Source organism: Dromiciops gliroides, chromosome 2 (genome assembly GCF_019393635.1).
Source record: "Dromiciops gliroides isolate mDroGli1 chromosome 2, mDroGli1.pri, whole genome shotgun sequence".
In the NCBI taxonomy this organism is placed as follows: domain Eukaryota; kingdom Metazoa; phylum Chordata; class Mammalia; order Microbiotheria; family Microbiotheriidae; genus Dromiciops; species Dromiciops gliroides.
This window is the reverse complement of record NC_057862.1, coordinates 26,160,039-26,178,038: the sequence shown is the minus strand read 5'-3', so window position 1 is coordinate 26,178,038 and position 18,000 is coordinate 26,160,039. Positions and strand designations below refer to the sequence as shown.

General features: G+C 39.9%; 1 protein-coding gene across 1 annotated transcript in view; it reads right to left on the bottom strand.

Moving 5' to 3' along the window:
- The window catches only part of LOC122739788 (solute carrier family 22 member 15-like), a 278,490-nt gene that overhangs the window by 10,723 nt on the left and 249,767 nt on the right, over positions 1-18,000 (bottom strand). Inside the window, exon 8 of the transcript XR_006354678.1 lies at positions 10,328-10,538. The gene's annotated coding sequence lies outside the window, so the exon portion shown is untranslated. The remainder of the gene's footprint in view (positions 1-10,327; positions 10,539-18,000) is intronic.

Genomic DNA, 18,000 nt, shown 5'->3' with positions numbered 1-18,000 from the left:
TGAATGAACACATGTGAAGTGCTTTGCAAACCTTAAAGCCATGTATAAATATTAGATCGTCGTCACTGTCACCACCACCACCACCACCACCATCATCATCAATTTTAATGCAGCCAAATCAAGTAGCTAGAATACTAGACTTAGAGACAGGAGAACCCGATTTTAAATCCTGCTTCTAACACTAACTATATGACCATGAGCAAGTCATGTAACCTCTATCAGCCTCAGTTTCTGAGTAATAATAGCACCTGCATCACATGGTTGTTGTGAGGATCAAATTAGATAATATATTCAAAGTGTTTTGCAAACTTTAAGACTATAGGTAAGTACTAGGTTTCATTACCACCTTGAGGTCTAATAGAAGTTGCCTTAAAAACCAAACCTCCACCTCACTCTCTGGGCATCAGGTACAAATCATGCTCACAACTCACAACTGGCTTTCCAGCTCCCTTCTACATGTTGCCTTCCTCACTAAATGTAAGCACCCTGAGGACAGACACCGCTTTACTTGCTTACATTTATATCCCCAACACTGAACACAGTGTCAAACCCATACTAACTATTTAATAGATGCTTTATCTGCCTCCAGGTATTTGCTGGGGTGGTGGAAAGATCCCTGGATTTGGAATCAGAAGACTCCAGTTCAAGTCATGGCTCTGCCACTTATAAGCAGTGAGATCTTGGACTAATCATCTAACACCTCTCACACCCAATTTCCTCCCTTGTAAAATCAGGATAGTAAGAATTGTACTGGGGCAGCTAGGTGGCACAGTGGATAGAGCACTGACCCTGGATTCAGGAGTACCTGAATTCAAATCCGGCCTCAGACACTTGACACTTACTAGCTATGTGACCCTGGGCAAGTCACTTAACCCCCATTGCCCCACAAAAACAAAAACAAAAACAAAAACAAAAAAGGAATTGTACTGCCTGATTCCTAAAGTTATCACATACCTCCAATGGGATAAAGTATGGGAAGCACTTTATAAGCCCTAGAATCTGCACAGATATCAAGTATACTCAACTCTAACTCCATGCCCCTTTCTCCCCTTTGCCCCATGATCCCAGGCTTCTGCTTTGGGCTATATGGGCTAAGAAATTTCCCCAATGAACCAAACTTCTTTGGCTCCCTTAGCTCTGTAGATTAAGGAAAATTAAAGGAATGATTTTCATGTAATTTACCCCCAGGAAGTCATCCCAATGGGTGTTTGGAACTCTCTAGCATCGTGTTTATATCTGAAACGTGAAGGCTGCCTTGTGTCTCTTGGGAAGGAATGTTGATTAAGAGCTAGCATTACTGTATCATGGAACAATTTTTCCCTCTGTGCTCTGGCATCTTTCTGATCAGCCAAGATGAACTTTAAATTGTCGATTAAAGCTTAGTTCTCTCTGAAAGTCAATAAAGTAATGCCTGAAGAAGAAACTCTCCTAGGAGCTAATCAACTCTGTCAGTCAACAACCATTGTGCACCTACTGGGTGCCAAGGCAGCCCTGTAATCTTAATTCTCTTCAACTCAAATTGACCTAGTGACTTTCCATTTCCATTGCCTGAGTAATTTTTATCACAGGAGGTCGCTTCCCTGTTGCTGGGGAATAAAATCCTTCATCTTTATTAAAGAGAAATCTGCTGTTGATGACTTCCTAGAATTCCAATTGCAAGAGCCCTTACTAATAGAAGTTAACATTGCCATAGCACCTCATGTTTTCCAAACCATCTTCTCAGCCTTTCATTCAGATTCCTCAGCCTTTTCTCTTACCTAGCTCCCATCAAGACTCACTTCAAATTCTACCTTTTCTATTGGAGTCCTTCCTTGTCTTCTACATTCCCACCCCACTCCCACTACGAATGACTTCCTTCTGAGGTCACCTTCCATCTGAAAATACAAACCCTACTCCCAAGGAGCTCATCTTCTAATAGAAGAGAGAATCTGTAAATAACTATGTGCCTACAAAATGTATACACACATATGCACATGTGTACACATGTGTGTTTCTACCCATATGCAAATGTATACATACATGCAAGTGTACACACAGATGTGCGTATGCATGTGTTGTATAGATGCATGTTTATGTGTGTATGTGTACATTCTTTTACATATAATTATGCACATATATGTGTGTGTGCATGTTCTTATTACATACTTATCAACATGTTGTCTCTTCCATTAGAAGGTAAGCTCTTTGAAGGCAAAGACATTGCCTTTCTATGTATGCTCTGCACTTAGCATGTTACCTGTCATGTAGTAAGTGCTTAATAAATGCTTGTTCACTGGTTGACTGTTGTAGACATCTCCTGACATAGGTTAATATTTTTAGTATTGGTCAATGAACCTGTCTGGTTTGGAGCCTAATATTTTCTGGGACAGGCTATCTGCTCTAGTCATATATCTTCCTCCTCCTTCTTTGATACCCCTGCCCTTCCTTGACTCTGGAGTCCTCCATATCTGGAACCTTATAGGCTGAAAACTCCCATCTTCCTTTCCCTCTATGTGACATCAGAGGTAGTAAACCAGTGAGAAAAGCTACAGACACCCTCAAATGCCTCACCTGTCAAATGGAGGGGGTAGAGAAGATGACTCGTAAAGTAGAATCTACATTTAGTTCTCTGATGCTATGGTCTCTCCAGATGGCTGGGATCCAGATGCGACCTGGGCCCCTCTACCTTTGCCCTACTCCTCATGCTCCTCAGTTTCTCAAGTTAATCCAAAAGACTTCCCTTGTGTCCAGTGACCTAGAAAAAAACCTGCTGCTTTAATTGGGCAACCTGTCCCCTTTGTGAAAACCTCTTCATGGTCTTTATAGTCTTAGAGCTGGGAGGGGCCTTAGAAGGCATCATATTCAACTCCCTCATTTTATAGATGAGAGAATGAGTCTGTGAGAAATGATGACTACAGAGAGGCATGGGAAGAGCTGTTATAAGGTGATGCCTTCTTCAGGCATTACTTTATTGACTTTCAGAGAGAACTAAGCTTTAATCGGCAATTTAAAGTTCATCTTGGCTGATCGGAAAGATGCCAGAGCACAGAGGGAAAAATTGTTCCATGATACAGTAATGCTAGCTCTTAATCAACATTCCTTCCCAAGAGACACAAGGCAGTCTTCACGTTTCAGATATAAACACGATGCTAGAGAGTTCCCAACACCCTTTGGGATGACTTCCTGGGGGTAAATTACATGAAAATCATTCTTTTCATTTTCCTTAATCTACAGATGCAAAGAACATACAAAACAACTACAAAAATGCAAATAGAAAAAAAACTAAACTAAACTAAATGCTTTAAAATGATTATGGCCAAGCTTGGCCCCAAAGAAGAGATGCAAAAGGTCTACTTTGCAGAGGTAAGGGACTATGTATGTGAAACATTGCATGTAATGTCAGACTTAAGGGGTTCATTTTACCACGCTGGTTTTTTTTAATTTGGTCTTTTAAAATCTTTGTCATAAAGGATTGATCTCTGTGAGGAAGAGGTCACCATAAGTGGTGGGAAATTTAAAAGCAAAAACTCTTTTTCCAGGTGATACAAAATTATGAAAAGTTTCTGGCGTGGTGCTTTAATAGATTTTCTGATGCATGAAAGAAAAACAAATAGTGAGGAGACATGTTTAACTAGACTGACTTTTTCTTTCTTTTCCTACCAAGCATCTGCCCTTGTTGTTCCCCACGCAACACCCAGACCTGCAGGGATTCATGGAACAAGAAACCTTTCCTTTCCTAGACTATGTATCCATGCATTTCCAGAACTAAGGCAGCAGGTTTCTATACCGCCAGGCATCTGTTAACAGGGATATACCTGACATCTCTTATCCCAGCTGACCACACCTGGATGCTCAGGTAGGGTCTGGAGCTTAAAAAAAAAAACCCTTGGGGGCAGCTAGGTGGCGCAGTGGATAAAGCACTGGCCCTAGAGTCAGGAGTACCTGAGTTCAAATCCGGCCTCAGACACTTGACACTTACTAGCTGTGTGACCCTGGGCAAGTCACTTAACCCCCATTGCCCTGCAAAAAAATTAAAAAAAAAAAAAAACCTTGGACATGCTTATCTGAATTCATCAAAATGTGTCCCCAACACATTCTCTATTCACAGAAATGCCACATTCTCCCAGCAGTGACTGCCAAGACCTTGGATAAAATAACCTTACAACTGGCTGTTGGCTGCTTTGTTGAGTCTTTATTAACATGATGAAAGCTGGACAAGTCTATGATCCGCAGGCTCCCAGCACATAAAAAATGAGGGATGCTGATAAAGTTGGAAAAAAATAAGGAGAAGAAAACCAGAGAGATAGGACCTTATGGTGACTTCAAAATGATAAATTGACACCTTCAAGAAAATGACTTGGGGAGGTCATTCAGAAAGCCCCCAGCTTCCATTTTATCCCATTATCCTATTTTATGAGATATTTGGATAGGAAAACTGTCATCTCCCATAAGAAGCCTTTTCAGATTCCCCCAGTTTTTATGCTCCTATCTCCTGAAATTAATTCAGAAATTGAAAGTTAAATTAGAAATGTAAAATGTTCTTCACTGTATATGTGTTGTCAGATAGGTTGCCATTGCATTAGATGGGATTTCTACACCAGTAGCTCCCTCTACACTGACTAGGATGAAAGAAAACAAACATTTATAAGTGCCTTCTATGTACCAAGCACTGTGCTAAGTGCTTTACAGATATCTTACTTGATCATTTCATCAGCCTTGGGAAGTATTATTATCCCCTTTTTTCCCCTGTTTTCCACTTTAGGAAACTGGGGCAGATGGAGGTTAAGTCACTTGCCCAGGGTCACACAGGGTCAGAGGCCAATTTTGAACTCAGGTCTTCTTGCCTCTAGACCTAGTTGCCTTTTGCACATTCAAATAAACTGTTAGATCAGGAAAATGCTGGAGAAATAGTTTGCCTGGAATTCAGTAAGAAATTTGATAAAATCTCTCATGCTCCAATGGAAGATAAGGTGAATAGACATGAATTGAGCAATAGTATAGCTGGTTCTGGATTCAAAATTGTTCTAAATGCTTGGATATAAAGAATAATCAATTAGCCAATGTCAACGTGGAGGGCTGTTGTTCTTCAAGAGAGCTATCCTTGGCCCAATTCCACTCCATAATTTTTATCAATCACTTTGATAAGGCATAGATGACATGAGTTTTAGGGGGATGTGGATCCCTAGAGGGTCATAGCTAGGCAGATGCATGTGAAAAGAACTTGGGGTTTTAGTGGACTGCAAGTAAAGTATGAGTCAGTAGTGCTATATGCAAATATATGTATATATGATCTAAAAAAAATCTGCCCGGAGACAGGTGTGCACATAGAATATAAACCCCTTGAGGGCAAATTCTGTTTTGCCCTTTTCTCTGTGTTGTAGCAAAAAAAAAATCCTTAGAAAACAGCAGACACTTAATGAAGGCTTATGGGACTTAACTAAATTGAATTGTGTCATTTCATCGCTAAGGAAAAGAAATAAGATTATCAATAAAAGGACATCAAAATATGTGTAGTTGGGACTAGATGAGGCCTTAATTTCCATATATACATATAACATATACATGTATATATACATACACATGTGTATAGACATAGACACATATATGATCATACATACTTTTCTGTGGCTGAGAGGTATTAAACTTTCCATTTCTTCAGTGTGGGAGAGAATTCTGGGTATAGAAATTTCCTCCACTGATGCACATTGATAACTCAACTAGAACTTCTAGCTTGAAGGGAGCGGCCCAGGACACTCAGGGGTTAAGTGGCCTCCCCATAGTCGGAGCCAGGACTTAAATTCAGGTTTTTCTGACTCTAAGGATCTCCCTCTATCCACTGCAGTGTGCTGCTGATCATATACAAACACATCACTGATTCCCAGCACAAAAAGGAGCTGGAGAAATAATTTAGTCTTACAAATGAGGAAACTGAGGTTAAGTGAGTCATCAGGCTAAGAAGCAAATTAACATTTTTGAAGACTTTAATAAACTGATGAAGAATGAAAGAACAATGTATATAACCTTGAAATCTATAATAATTCTGATTGATACATTGACCATCCATGATCCCAGAGGTCTAAGGATGAAATATACCAAACCCATCTTTTTTTTTTTTTTTTTTTTGCGGGGCAATTGGAGTTAAGTGACTTGCCCAGGGTCACACAGCTAGTAAGTGTTAAGTGTCTGAGGCCGAATTTGAACTCAGGTACTCCTGAATCCAGGGCCGGTGCTCTATCCACTGCGCCATCTAGCTGCCCCCCTAACCCATCTCTTGACAGAGAGGTGATAGAACTAGGATGCAGAACAAGACATGGATATTTTAAATAGTATTTTATTTTTCCCAATTACATGTAAAGAAAAATTTTAACATTCATTTCTTAAAAACTTTGAGTTCCAAATTTCCCTCTGCTCTCCCCTCCCTAGGATGGTAAGCAATTTAATATAGGCTGTCTATGTGCAGTCAACATGGATTTTTTTTATACAGCTAAGGAGAAACATTTTTTCTTGCTGGATTATACGTATGTTTCAAGGATTTTGTTTTTCTTTTTCCATTTTTTTCAGTGGGGTTGGGGATGAGGAGAGAATGGAGATATCTCTTCATTAAAAACCACAAAATGAAGAGGCTGCGGATCCTACGAGCACTTTCTCATGAGGTCAGTGCAACATGAACTTTTATCATTTTTCTTTGTTGAAAGGAGCTCATGAAGTGGGGGTAATATGGAAATGTCTATAATATTTTTAAATGCATCCATAAAACTTTTTAAAAGTAGGGGGCAGCTAGGTGGCACAGTAGATAAAGCACCAGCCCTGGAGTCAGGAGGACCTGAGTTCAAATCTGGCCTCAGACACTTAACATTTACTAGCTGTGTGACCCTGGGCAAGTCACTTAGCCCCAATTGCCTCACCAAAAAATAGTAATAATAATAATAATTATGTGACCATGGGGAACTCAATTTACTTCCATTTCCCAATTTCTTCAACTATAGGGATAGTGATAGAGTTTAGACCTGTGATTTCACCTCCAGGAAAAAAAAAGTCCCTTCACCAGTGCAAATTGGACGCTTCTCTGCAACTTACAATCTTATGGATTGCCCAGAGCACTGAAATGTTCATCAATTTGCTCAGGGTCACACAACCAGTTTGCAACAGAGGCACATACTATCAGTATATATCAGAGCTGAGTGACTCCAGAAAAGTCACTTAACATCTCTGTGCCTCAATTTCCTCATCTGTAACATGATGAGATGATCAAATGCGATAGAATTTGTAAAGCACTTGCCAGATCTTATACCGCTATACAAATCCTGGCTATTCATTACTATTATTGTAAATAATAATAATAATAATGCTTTTCTCCAGAGCAACATTTACCTTGCATTTATTTTATGAGCTCATATATACATTAGCTCTTAATAAATGCTTGTTGATTGGTATACACATAATGTCTCTCCAATAGACTGTACATGACCAGCAGTTCTTACATTTTGTTTATCACCTAGAAAGTACCTGCCACATAGTAGACATTAAGTCAATGTTTGTTGATTGATCGATTTAGAAGCAGAGGACTGGGTTCAGTTCCTGGATCTATCACATACTAGCTATGTGACCTTGGGCAAATCATTTTTCCCTCCCTGGACCTCAGTTTCCTCATTTGTAAAATGAGGTAATTGTCTAGGTAACCTCAGAGGCCCCTCCCTTCCAGCTCTGAACCTATGATCCTCACCCTGAATGTGGGGTTCCCTTGTAATTAGTGCAGAAAATAAAACCATTTCTTAAGGCAGCTTGCTATGAGTGACAGCGTGACATCATGTTGAGGGAGAGAGGAAGAGGCAACCAGGGACTGAAAGTGCTAGAGAACTTGTTTTGTTTTGTTATTTTAAAGAAACAGGTTGCCAGCCCTTTAAAAACCATTACTGACAGGGGACAGTTGGAGAGCTCCCTTTGACAATTACCACTCACCCTGGGGAATGACAAGCACTAACATTTGTAGAGTACCAAGGCTGGGGGCCAGAGATCAGCCAGCTAACGACTCAAGGAGGACAATAAACCCTCCAAATGTTCTGCCCCAAGAGTTGTTACCATTGTGTAATGGAATTTGGTGATAAAAATAAAGAAAACAATAAGAGCTTTCCATTTACAGCCCCTGCTATGAAATCCCTGAAAGCTAATCTCGCCCTTTTGTGTCCGGATCTCTAAAGTCATTGAGTACCACTGTTGTTCAAGACTGGGAAAAACTCTCAGAGATAATGTGTTTTCCTTTAAACTCTTGAGTGTGAGACTTTCTGACACCCAGACAGCTTCTCCTTCAAAGGTGTCTTCACTAAGTAGAATGAAGGCTGACTTCCATCTCGGGTTCATGGGCCATGTCCATTATTTCTCTGGACTGGGCTTCTTTCATTTCTCCTGCCTGCTAAGGGAACTGAGCTCCAGTCAACCCTGAAGCTACAGGAGGGGAAACTCTTGACAGTTTCATTTACCCTGTCAATTACATCTGCAATCCCAATTTACAAACTTCTACAGCTTTGTGGGTAAGGAACAAGAGAGCAAGCAAGGGTGCTTTCCCCCTGGGACAAGAAGGAACACAACAGAATTTTAAAACATGGAAAATAGGATTGAAATTCTCTATCTTCCATCCCATTCCACTCTTCAAGCTCAAGTTCATTCCAAGTTGCCTGCTGCTCCCTCTGGATGACCAGATCTCCTGGTATCATGTCCTAGATGATTTAATCACTCCGTTTTGGAACCAACACTATGCAGTCCTGATTGATGAGTTAGCCAATTCAGAGCTCATGGCCCACAATATCTAGCCAATCCCAGACTCTATGCCATGCTTCCTGTCCCAACTGACCATCCAAGCAGACCATGTCCTTGCCATCTGCCCTGTCACATGGAATTTTACACCCTTCCCCTCTCCCTTCTATCCACCTCTGGTTCTGGGGCCAGTAACAAAATCAATGCTAACATGACTTCTGGAAAGCATATATCAACTGGGAGCCCTATCATTCTCTGTGCCATCCTTGTGACTTTCCAAACTAAAATCTCCCTAGCCACTGCTCCCTGTAATACTGTCTCCACCTGTTAGCATGTAGCATCCTTGAAAGCAGACACTGTCTGGTTTTTTTATTTGTACTTCCAATAATTAGCCTCATGCATGGCACATAGTAGGTGTTTAATAAATATTTTTCACTCATTTATTGTTGCGATAGGTTGACTCTGACACTGGCTATTGTTGATTCAGAAACACAACAATTAGATGAGCATGTAGTATAATAATATTGTTCGGGGCGGGAAGGCAATATAATGCAATAGAAAGAATGCATAATTTGGAGTCGGTGGACCTGGGTTCAACTCCTATTTCCACTATTTATTACCTGCCTTACCTTGGACAAGTCATTTATTCTCTGAGTGCTCTAAACACCTCTCTAAATATAAATTACAGAGTACTTTCTAGCAGAACCTGGGTGGTGGAGGAATTGGGGGTTGGTGCTCAGACTTTCTAACAAAAACCACAGAGTGGAAGATGCAAAAAGTGCCCTTTGAGCCTGTGTCAAGATCAACATATCTTCAAGTTACCATTAGGATTTGATCCTCTCCTCTTAGACACTATATTGTGATGGACATTGTCCTGTACTTGGATCTTGGAAGACCTGCATTTAAATGATGCTTCAGACACTTACAAGCCATATGGTCCTAACCAAGTAATTTAACCTCTACATTTCTCAGTTTTCTCATCTATAAAATGAGAACAACAGCGGCATATGCTGTTATTGTTTGTCCTTCATCCTCAAAGAGGACCATGGCAGCAGAACCTACCTCAGAGATAGAGATGTGTCTAAAGTAGTTTGCAACCCTTAAAGAAGTGCTATATAAATGTGAGCTATTATTATTGTTTTGTTTTAAAGATGATGTTTCTATGACCACTATAGAAGCAGAGGAAGGGCACTAAAGCATCGCTCCAGTGAAACTGGGATGGCAATCAGTCCCTCAGAGGCATTTGGTGAGGAATAAGGGAAGGAGGGAAGATTATCTCTGAACCACCACCATTATCCATATAATCAACACCATTATTATCACAGTCATCAACAATCACTATCAACCTTACTACCCTGATTACATCATTATCACCACCCTCATTGTTAAATCTTCATCATCTACATTATGACCACTGTCACCATCAGTTTCACCATAATTATCATCATCATTACCCTTCTCTATAACAGCATTCACCATGCTTTTGCATATATTGCTTCCTTTTGACCCCCCCCCCCACAACATCACTGTGTATACATAAAGAGTGACATTATTCTCTTCATTTGACAACTAAATAAATGAATATAGATAGACGTACTCAAGGCCACTCATCTAGTTGCTGACAGATCCAGGATAAGAACTTGGCTCAGTCCATGACACACCATAGTCTTCATTGTGAGGCTGTTTTCCAAAGACGTCAATACTCTGGTCTATTTGTATTCTCAAGGACACTCTGACGGAAGAGAGAATGAGGTTCTCAAAAAACCCTCCAAGGTGAGTATTGATTGAAGGAGTTAAGGTCATATAGCCTGCAGAAGAGAAAACAGGAGAGAAATAACAATGGCTGTCTTCTAGTATTTCAAGGGTTGTCAAGTAGAAGAAGAATTGGCTTTGTTTTGCTTGGTGCTAGGCAGCAGAGTTAGGATCCATTGGTGGAAGTTACAAAGAAGTCAATTTTATATTTGATGTTAGAATTCCTAACAATTAAACCTGTCCAAAAGGAGAATGGCTTCCTTAGCAGGTCATGGGTTTACCCTTATTGGAAGCCTTCAAGCAAAGGCTGGGAATTCTGTAGAGTGAATTCTTGACTTGGTACAGGTTGAAATAGAAGACCACTGAGATGCTTTCCAACTTTCAGATACTATCCTGGGATTGAGTTGTGCTGTCTGTGCTTTCTGACTGGGAAGGACCAACCCAATGAGTTCATGGAACTATAAAGCAATAATTCTTGACCTACAGCCACACATGGATACATGGTAATCTATATCTGACTGCCTAGATGACCTTAAGTCATTTGTTCTAGTTCCAGCTCCTGCTGAACGGCAAGGGGCTATTGATTAAACTGACCTAAAGAGTAATGTGAATAAGCCTTGGGTCTAGAGCTGAAAAATTAATACTATATCAAAATGGAAATGAGATCATGAAAACAGATCCCCTCCAATTGCTGGTGTCTTGCCCTAACCCAATAATTACATTATATCTGCTTTGGAAGTGTTTTGTGTTTACTTGGCTTTATGTGTGTGAGTATGTGTATGTATAGTTTCTTCTAACAGAATACAAACTCCTTGAGGGTAACTACACTCAAATGTTTATTTCTCAGTAGCTAGCACAGTGGTTCAGACACAGACTGATTCTTAGTGAATAAATAAATGAAAGACAGGGTTTCAATAGTTCTAAAGATAACATTGAACAGGGGTTGTTAATTTCTGTCTCTGTATCCACAGAGCCTAGCAAAGTTCCTGGCACATACTAGCTGCTTAATAAATAAATAGTGCATGTAGCATTCAAACCATGTCTTCTAACACCAAATTTAATGTTCTACCACATAAGATTGTTGGAAGAAAAAAGCACTTTGCAAACACTAGCACAGTCTGAGAAAAGGAAACTTTTACAATGGCCCAAAGTCAAGTCAATTCCATAATCATTTATCAAGCACTTATTATGTACCAGGTACTATCCTGGGCACTAAGGATAAAAAAAAACCACCCCTCACCCCAAAAAGTCCCTCCTGTCCTCAAGAGCATCACATTCTATTGGGAGAGAAGACTGTGTAAATTGCCAAGTCCATACAAGTTTATATATATATATATATATATATATATATATATATATATATATATAGAGAGAGAGAGAGAGAGAGAGAGAGAGAGAGAGAGAGAGAGAGAGAGAGAGAGAGAGAGAGAGAGAGAGAGAATGGAAAGTAATATCAGCAAAAAAAAGGCACCAGTGCCAGTGGGGGGATAGGAGGTGGGGGCTGCAAAATGCCCATCCTCTGCCTGACAACATGGAAGGGAATATTCCCCAGACCCTTCTAAAAGTGGCTGAGACACTCTGTCCCACTTTGTCCCAAGTGGAAAGAAAAGACAAAGAGCAGAGCTGAGCAACAGCAGAGAAGGAAGCTGGCTGACCGTGAGTCTGAGTTGGCAGGTGATTATAGGACGCATCATCTCTCTCAGCTCTCATTAGAAAAACAGCAACCTTGAAACATCAGCTTTCTCCTTTCCCAGGGAGGCTGGTGTCAGCTGCTGGAGCTTTCGCATCAGTTGTCACCATGAATGGCGCCTGGCAGAAGCAAGAAGCATGGGGATCCCTGATGTGTGGCTGTTGTTTTTTCAAAAAATGATGGGCCCTTTTGAGGCCTTTTTTTCAGTCTTTTTCCCCAAATATGATGGCCAGTGATGAAAAACACACATCATATTTCCCAAACTTGGCAGTTATGACAGTTTTATTCCAGTGCCTTATTAAGCTTATCCATATATTTGCATAATTAAATGCAGATCTGGTTTTTCTCTCCACATCTGTCACTCATGTAGCCATGGAATATGACAATTCCAGAAGTTGGCCTTCCTAAGTGAAAGTCTGACAGATTTCAGGAGACACCAGCCACTGACCCAGTGAATGTCCACCAATGGAAAACCAAATGATGAGTTTTTAAGTGATGAATGCAGTTGGATGGCTATGCTCCTTCCTGCTGAGATGTATTTGGCTTATTTTTCATAGACTCTTGGAGCCTGAAGGTGCCTTAGAAACCATTTAGTTCAACCCTTTTACTTCCAGAAGAGGAAATTGAGGTCCAGTTGGGAATAGAATTGAATTCTTCTAGATTCCAGTCAAGTGCAGTTTCCAGGACATTCACACCAAGACTTTGATGGTATGAGATCTACATGCAAATATTTGACTGTTTCTAATATAAAAGAGGGATTAGACTTGTTCTTCCCTGACACAGCAGTTGCAATGGGTAGAGGTCACATAGAGGAAGATTTATCTGTAATAAAAGGGAAAACTTCCTGACAGTGAGAGCTATCCAAAAGGCTAATGCAGAAATTAGTGGGTTCCCCTTCACTTTAGGCCTTCAAACAGAGACATGCTTTCCAGGGATGGGGTCAAAGGCTTTCTTGTTCAGGCTCAGGCTGAGCTAGCTGGCTTCTGAGGTCCCTCCAACTCTGAGATTCTGTGTGCGAAATTGATGGTCTCCCTCCTTCCAAGAAGGTCCCTTGGCATAAACAGGGATGAATGGATGGATGGATGGATGGATGAATGGATGGATGGAGACAGACAGGCAGACAGACAGACACAGATACAATGTGAGACTGGCCATGTCCCTTTACCCCTTTGTGCCTCAGTTTCCTCATCTGAAAAACTTTGTGGTTAGAGTTTCATTCCTGAACTAAACAAAGTCTACAAATATCAACTGAATTGAACCTAAGGTAAGTACCTATAGAAACAGATCTGAAAGGAGAGGAAGGGATGTACCTACTGTGTTCCAAGCACTATGCTACGTGTTTTACAAATATTATCTCATTTGAAGAAGTCTTACAACCCCCTCATTTCACAGAGGAAACCAAGGATCAGGAAGTTCAAGTGACTTGTTCAGGGTCAAACAGCTAGTGGCAAAGCCATGGCTAGAACTCATTACTTGATTTCCAGCCCAGCATTCTTTTCATTACACCACACTGCCTCCATATAGCAAGCTACAATACCAGACACGCAGCAGGTACTCAATAAATATTTGTTGGATTCCAATTGTATTAAGTCCCTAGAGTTGTCAGGATAGCTGTGAGGTCACTTTCTGCATCCCCTAAGTCATGGAAATAACAGATTCTAAAGTTGGATGCAACCACAGTGGCCATCTTGTTTTTCTGACGGCCCACTGGTCACAGTCAGTATGTCAATAACTGACAAGTGAACATTCAGTCTTTATTTGGAGATCTCCAGAATTAGGAAATTCACCACCCCTATCCCCAAAGCAACCCTTTCTACTCTGGGATAACTCTCATTGTAAGGATGTTTTCCTTTGTTACCTGTAAAACCCCTTTTATTAGAGAAAATAGGTGGTACATGGATAAAGTGATGAACCTGGAGGCAGGAAGACCCTACCTCAGATGCTTTCTAATTGTTTAACCCTGAGGTAGTCACTTAACCCATCTGCCTGAGTTTCTTCATCTGTAATATGGAGATAATAATGTCACCTAACTCCCAATGGTATTATGAGGATAAAATTAGACAATATTCATAACATTTTGCAAACCTTAAAGGGCTATATAAATGTTATCTATGATGGTTATGATGGTGATGATAATGAGAATTAGATCCCAGAGATAAAGAGACTGAGATGAGCCCTCTCTCCAAAACCAATGTCCCCATAAAGAGAATCCCCCTTATAGGAGAAGGGAGCTGGCAATATTCCCCATTGGCTTACCTAATGAAACCAGTCTGTCTCTTGACTATACAGTTCCCCTGTATCATGCTAGCTAGTGTGAAGGTTTCTAATGGAAGTGGAAAGATGTGCTTAAGTAAATTCCAAAGATATATGAAGTACCCAAATTTGAAATTTACTCAGGGATTGTAAACTTTGAAGAGGATTTGCTTCCAGCGTTGTGCTTCCCTGAAAGTATACCAAGTTTCAAAATAAGCCTGACAAGATCCCAGAGTAGGGGCCCTGGACCCAGGCAACAAAAGCCTAGAAGCCCAAGCCAAGAAAGCCAAGCCAAGAGACCATTTCTTCAAAGCTTATCAAGAAGTCTCAAAACAGAAGAAACTATTTCTCATCCTATTCAACACTGTCAGACCTTGATATCCTGCGCATCACTTATATCACCATAGGCATGGAGAGAGAGTAGACCAGATGGGCCAACAGCATACGAGACTCACTCTACCCATACCTCTGCTTAGCACACAGGATAGTTCTCTGGTTGTTACCTGTGTATAGGACTTGTTCTCCTGGGAAATGGTGATCCCCTTCAGGAAAGGATTTGGTCTGATACATTGAATATGTAAAGGGCTCAAGTGCTTAAATCACACCACCCCACCTAAAATAAAGTACAAAATGCCATTATCTTGGTACCTTAACCAAGGTACCTTAGCCAGTCTCAATTGAATCAGATCAGCAGGTCATCCAAATATGTGTGAAAAGGCCTTGATTAGTTCATGTCTCTGATGAACATTGTAGGGAATCACATTGCACAAGAAGACTTTTAGGATTGGCTGAGAAAACTTGGTCATGCCCTAGGAATTATCTGGACAATATTAAGCTTGCTCAGAGCCTAAGTTACTCAAGAGGCTAGAGTGAGGATGGCATTCCAGAATGAAGTCAAGGCCCTCTGACTCCAAATTCTTTCTTTCAGCTACATCACTCAATCATAGAAGAAAACACTTAAATACCTAGTGCTGCGATCAAACTTTTGCAAAAGTTATATCCTTTCTGAAATTTTTACTGAGGTGTACTCTTGTCACAAAACCGAGAGAGATACTTCCATTTGCTGTGCATTTCTCCCATTCCTTGAAGGAATTTTTGAGGCAGTGATTATGTCTAAGGACAGAAAGTACCCATTAGCATGGTCCTCCAAGACCAAAACACCAAAATGCTAGTCAATTACAATGACCTCTTAATTAGTCTACCTGTGTCCAGCCTCCAATAAGCCCTCTATAGAGCTGCCAAATTGATTTCCTAAAGTGCAAATTTAAACATGGCAAAAAAGACTTAATATGGTATTCTTTACTTTCTCCCTTAGCTCAAAAAGATTTGATACAATATTATTACGTTCTCCCTTAGCTCTCCACAAAGATACCCCCACCCTTGATCCTACCATCATCCAAAACTGCTACGCTTTTCTGATCTTCCATTCCTTTTATCAATTCTGGGAATTCTACTTTTTTTCATCATGTACCCCTTTGGCAGTCTGGTTTAATCTCAGAATTCTGTTTTTAAAGATTATCAAGGAAACCAATTAAGTTGGAATACTAAAATATGTTTTTCATAGCGCAATAAGGATTAAGTGACTTGCTTAGGGTCACATAGATAGTAAGTGTCAAGTGTCTGAGGTTGGATTTGAACCGACGTCCTCCTGAATCCATGGCCAGTGCTTTATCCACTGTGCCACCTATCTGCCCCCATAAAAATATTTTTCAAAAAAGTTCACAGACTCCATATTAAGAACCACTAAACTAATCATAATCTCGTCCCACTCTCTCTCCCCTAATGCCTCATTCCTTCTAAACCTATGTTTCATCCTCCTCTGTACAAACAGATTCTTTACAATTCAATATTTTTAATCCTTCACCCCTGATCTGGCTTCTCTCTTTTCTCTTCTTATTCCCAAACACTCCACTCTCCCCTTGAATCTCTTGCTTTCTTGTTGTATCACTATATGCATTTTGACAAATTCCAATTTACCATCTGCCTCCTATACTTCTACTCAATTGCTACTGAAGAGAGCTGGAGAAAACCCTTCAATTGTACTCACTGGATCAGCTATGAATTCTATTATAGAATTTCAAATGGGTCCTTCCTGCAACAAAGCAATCATCTCACTCCTCCCCAAAACACTTCTCTATTCTACAATATCTACTCCAAAACATCTTTTCTAACCTCAAACATCCAACAACACCCCCCATCCTTATCCTCTCATTTTAGGACCTTGCCTCATACTTTACAAGACTATATCCATGAAAAATTCCCTTCTTTTCTCCCCTCTTTGCCTGAAATCTCTTCTTCATATCCACAACTCCCTGAACATTTCCTCTCTGATTTACCCATCTTCCCTATCATTCCCTCCTTTATTCCAGTCTCTGATGAAAAGGAGTCCCTTCTCCACACCAAAGTTAACAACTTTGCATGTAACTATAACAATAAAGAAACACTATGAGGTCCAAGGGGCTGAAACACTGCAACTACTCTATTCGCAATGGACTCTTCTGCTGTGGGCCTATGGTCCATACTGGGTTCAGGCCCAGGGGAGTCTGATCTCCAATTAGAGTGGATCTAGCTTCCTTTTTCTTTCATTCTTTAGATTTTTAATCTCTAATCCCAATGTCCGAGGACAAATCATTTAAAACTTAGATTTGAGGTCATGTTTAAGGTCTACCAAAATATAAGGAAGAGAGAGAGAAAGCTAATGCCCAACATTTAAAGAACAATTAATTCCAATACTATATAAACTATTTAGAAAAATAGGAGAAGGAGGAGTCCTACTAAATTCCTTTTATGAGACAAATAAGGTGATGATACACAAGCCAGGCAGAAACAAAACAGAGAAAGAAAATTACAGACCAATTTCTCTAATGAATATTGATGTAATTTTAAATAAAATATTAGCAAAGAGATTACAGCAATTTATCACCAGGGTAATACACTATGACCAGGTAGAATTTATGCCAGGAATGCAGGGCTGATACAATATTAGAAAAACTATCAGCATGATTGACAACATCAATAATAAAACTAACAGAAATTATATGAATATCTCAATAGATGCAGAGAAAGATTTTGACAAAATACTGCACCCATTCCTATTAAAAACACTGGAGAGTATAGGAATAAATGGAGTTTCCCTTAAAATGATAAGTAGTATCTATCTGAAACTATCATCAAGTATTATATGAAATGGGGATAAGTTAGAAGCTTTCCCAATAAGATCAATGTGAAACGATACCCATCGTCACCACTATTATTCAATATTGTACTAGAAATGTTAGCTTTATCAGCAAGAGAAAAAAAGAAATTGAAGAAATTAGAATATGCAATGAAGAAACAAAACTATTATTCTTTGCCAATGATATGATGGTATACTTAGAGAACCCTAGAGAATCAACTAAAAAACTACTTGAAGCAATTAACAACTTTAGCAAAGTTGCTGGATGTAAAATAAACCCACATAAATCATCAGCATATTTCCAACAAAGTACAGTAGCAATAGATAAAAAGATAAATTCCATTTAAAATTACTATAGACAAGGACAGGTAGGTGGCACAAAGCACCAGCCCTGGATTCA